General features: G+C 45.9%; 1 pseudogene; it reads right to left on the bottom strand.

The window, feature by feature from the left end:
• Positions 1 to 391: 391 nt before the first annotated feature.
• Positions 392 to 4,546, bottom strand: LOC135545026 (thiamine transporter 2-like; annotated as a pseudogene).
• Positions 4,547 to 4,599: the final 53 nt, after the last annotated feature.

Below are 4,599 nucleotides of genomic sequence, written 5' to 3'. Positions count from 1 at the left end.
ACACCACTCTTAATCCAGCCTGTGTCTCCTCCCCATATGGAAGTCACCTCGGTTTGTTTGTGTAATCAGTGAGCTCAGTCTGTCAATCAACAACCTGCTCAATAAATGTATGTGATAACTAAAACACTAGATAGATAATGCACAATTAACATGGCCATGACTATCAATTGAACACACCTTGTCTTTTGGATGACTTAAAGAGAAGTTGGACAAAACTATGCTTACGCAACATTGGTTTTATTTTTATTATAAATACAAGTATGTAACACCCTGAAATTCAATGTTAGGGTGAACTCCTGAAGACTCCTTGCCCCCCAGTCTCTGATAGTCTGTGGTCAGGACAGAACCGGACTTAAGAGGGCACCTCCACTTTGGTTTCGTCTTTCTGCTCCTAGTCCATTGCCTGTTTAGGCCTGCAGGGGTGTGCACAGACTGTGTACATCCCTCGGATCAGGAAAAGCTCAGATATTGCTGCATAGTAGCTGCCATAGACGACGAACTGGAGAAAGAGATATTTGATTAGACGGGTCAAGAACAGTAAAAATGTGGTAAGAATTATCCACCAGGTGTCACTCTCTCTTCACTTTTGGCAACTTGTGCAGTGATCTGATAAAAGAATGCGCACTGCCCTTTCTAGCTCTGGATTGTGCAACCATACCTGCGTGACAATGTCTAGCCCCAGTGCAGTTTCATCAACAACGATGGCTGTGAGAATGGTCTGCAGCAAGAGGGCGACAAAAGTGTTGACCTCTCCATAGCACGCCATGGAGAGGTTGGCTGCATTCTGGAATCTGTAAGGACAAAACAGATAACACTTTGTCCTGAATATTTTGTGCAGTTCTGATGAATGTCTATGGGATGCATGGAAGGTGTATTAAATAAATATAGCAGAGCTCATTGAAGTATGGCCTAGAGACTATTCAGTATTTCCTAAGTGAGGCCTGGAAGACAAGGCCGCATGAGGCCTTGAAGATGATGTTGCCAGCATAGCTTGCCCAAATATGGCTGGTGAGCCCAATCAGAAACACGGCCCCTGCCCCCACCGGAGAGAACACCCTCAGTGACAGCTCCCCCAGACATTCCAGGTCACCTTTACATGACCCACACAAAAGGCTGTGGCTGCACCAATGGACAACAACAGTGAATTATTTCCTTTTAGATCCTGAGTAAACACTTGTAAACTGTTTAAATACTTGTAAACTGCATCCTTCCTTGAAGCAATCATTGATCCAACACTGTTGGTTGGGTTAAAGCATAGGATTCAATACGTGGCTTTCATCAATCAATTAATCCAATGCATGTATAAAGCCCTTTTTACATCAGATATTGTCACAAAGTGCTTATACAGAAGCCCAGCCTAAAACCCCAAACAGCAAGCAATGCAGATGTAGTAGCACGGTGGCTAGTAAAAACTCACTAGAAAGGCAGGAACCTAAGAAGAAACCTAGAGAGGAACCAGGCTCTGAGAGGTGGCCACTCGTCTTCTGGCTATGTCGGGTGGAGATTATAAGAGTACATGGCCATTAAGGCCAGATCGTTCTTCAAGATGTTGAAAATGCATTCATATCAGATCAGTGGTTACTCCTAGCAAGGACGGATGCAAAATTTGAAGAATTCAAACAGGACCCTCATCGTATTCCTAGGGACAGTGTTCCTACCATCATTTATAGGACAGTATAATGTCTCTATCCCTGAACACAAAGGATCGAAGACAGGGCTTTGATTTAATTAAAGGGATACTTCGGGATTTTGGCAATGAGGCCCTTTATCCACTTCCCCAGAGTCAGATTGACTTGTTACAATAAGTCACTATCTCTCAAACCCGAGCTATCAGCAATAATCAGAAAAATTGTTTCCCAAGCTATCACTTTAATTAAAGCAATTACTCTTCTCTGCGTGCAGAGCCCAACTTGGACCAAAGCGAAGATGACCATGGAACTACTTTGCCTTAAGCCAATCGAAACACATTACCCATTTAATCATGGAGCACATATAAATCAGATTGTGAGACCAACATTCAGCTGTGTCCTGGCAATTTGGGAGTTTTATTAGTCTATTTTTATTGAGTAATAAAAAAAATATTAGCATTGTAAAATTTTATCTCAATATAAAATTCACCAACCGGTAAACCCCAAAGCACAGTTACTCCACTGAACAAACACACAGCTCCTGTGCCTCCTCCACTGCACTCACTTCATCCCCCACCTGGATCTGGGCACTCAGGTCCAGGACAGCCTTCTCCCCCCTGAAGATCATCCCCCGCTGGGGAATGGGTAGCAAGAACGAGATGAGGAATGCAACGCTGAGGATCCCCAGGGAGATGGCGTTGAGGTACAAGTAGTCCAGCCCCGCCAGGGAGACCAGCAACTGGCCTAGGGTGACCCCTAGGGTGGAGCCTGTCAGTATGGCACTGCGGAGGTAGTCGGTGGCCCGCTAGTACCTCGCTGGAGAGATCACACTGTAGATGTAGGAGAAGTAGGCCACCTCCATGGAGGTCACCACAGCATAGTTGATGTGCAGAAAGGTCATGGCGGTCAGGCCAGGGGCGAAGCAGAGCAGGACATAGTTGGTGACCAGGAAGAGGCCCTGGACCACGATTACCGGCTTGTACCTCAGGAGGTCTGTCAGCAGGGAGACGGGGAAGAGGACGGCCAGGTAGGACTACGTCCAGATGGGGAACAGGTAGTTGGTTACCTGAGGAGGTGATTCATTTATCAGTAGATCTAGTCAATATCCACAGGGATACTGAAGTCATACCGATCCTCTATATGAAGCAAAAAAAGAACATAGCCCATTGTATACGGTAGCACATATGCTATTGATACAAAAGTATGTGGACTCACCATCAAATTAGCGGATTTGCTATTTCACCCACACCCGTTTCTGACAGGTGTTTAAAATTGAGAACACAGCCATGCAATCTCCATAAACACTGGCAGTAGAATGGCCTTACTGAAGAGCTCAGTGACTTTCAACGTGGCACTGTCATAGGATGCCACCTTTCCAGTAAGTGTTTAAATTCCTGCCCTGCTAGAGCTGCCCCAGTCAACTGTAAGTGCTGTTATTATGAAGTGGAAACGTCTAGGAGCAACAACGGCTCAGCCGCGAAGTAGTAGGCCACACAAGCTCAGAGAATGGGACCACCTAATGATGAAACTGTCCTCGGTTGCAACACTCACTACCGAGTTCCAAACTGCCTCTGGAAGCAACATCAGCACAATAACTGTTCGTCGGGAGCTTCATGAAATGGGTTTCCATGGCCGAGAAGCAGCACACAAGCCTAAGATCACCATGCGCAATGCCAAGCGGTTCTCTTGGAGTTGTGTAAAGTTCGCCACCATTGGAGTCTGGAGCAGTGGAAATGCTTCTCTGGAGTGATGAATCACGCTTCACCATCTGGTAGTCCGAATGACTAATCTGGGTTTGGAGGATGCCAGGAGAATGCTACCTGCCCGAGTGCATAGTGCCAACTGTAAAGTTTGGTGGAGGAGGAACAATGGTCTTGGGCTGTTTTTCATGGTTTGGGCTAGGCCCCTTAGTTCCAGTGAAGGGAAGTTTTATCGCTACAGCATACAATGACATTCTAGACAATTCTGTGCTTCCATCTTTGTGACAACAGTTTGAGGAAGGCCCTTTTCTGTTTCAGCATGACAATGCCCCCTTGTACAAAGCAAGGTCTATACAGACATGGTTTGGCGAGTGTGGAAGAACTTGACTGGCCTGCACAGAGTCCTGATCTCAACCCCATCGAATACCTTTGGGATGAATTGGAACACAGACTGCGAGCCAGGCCTAATTGCCCAACAACAGTGCCTCAACCTCACTAATGCTTTCGTGGCTAAATGGAAGTCCCTGCAGCAATGTTCCAACATCTAATGGAAAGCCTTCCCAGAAGAGTGGAGACTGTTGTAGCAGCAAAGGGGGGACCAACTCCATATTAATGCCCCTGATTTTGGAATGAGATGTTCGACGAGCAGGTGCCCACATACTTTTGGTCATGTAGTGTATTTCATTCTATCATTATAGTGTGTATCGTTTACTTTCTTATCACAACCTTGTTAACAAATCCCATCAGAACTGATCATGTGTAGCATACAGCTCTCTGCTGCTGGTTACTTTACCACCTCCTCAGAGATGTTCTTGTATGGTCCAATAAGGTATGTTGTTAGGAAGAGCTCAGCTGGTCTGCAGTTAGTGAAGTACACATTGAGCGACAGAACGAACGGCTGTGGGAAACACCCAGCCAGTGGACTTTAGCTTGGCCCAGCGGACTTTAGCTTGGCCCAGCAACACATCCTGGTAGCCTACGCCTTCAGCACCCCTCACGTGCCCGACCTCTGCATCTGAGTCCTGTGTACCACTAGTGTCTGTTGGCAGTAGGCAGCTGTAGATCACTGGGCTAAGTCTTTGCCGGGGAAATGTATTAATTTAGTCTTTGTCTATGAACTACATGTGCATAACTGAGAATGCAAGTTTATATGAGGGAGACTTTGAGGTCTTGGGAAATAGTCCCACTGGAAAAGTTTACGTCAGCCTCTGTTATCATGACACAGAGTTTTCTAGTCTCTTGTTTCTAGTCTCTATTCTTTATGTACATGT

Source organism: Oncorhynchus masou, chromosome 9, assembly GCF_036934945.1.
Source record: "Oncorhynchus masou masou isolate Uvic2021 chromosome 9, UVic_Omas_1.1, whole genome shotgun sequence".
Lineage (NCBI taxonomy): Eukaryota > Metazoa > Chordata > Actinopteri > Salmoniformes > Salmonidae > Oncorhynchus > Oncorhynchus masou.
This window is presented reverse-complemented; position numbering and strand designations above follow the sequence as displayed.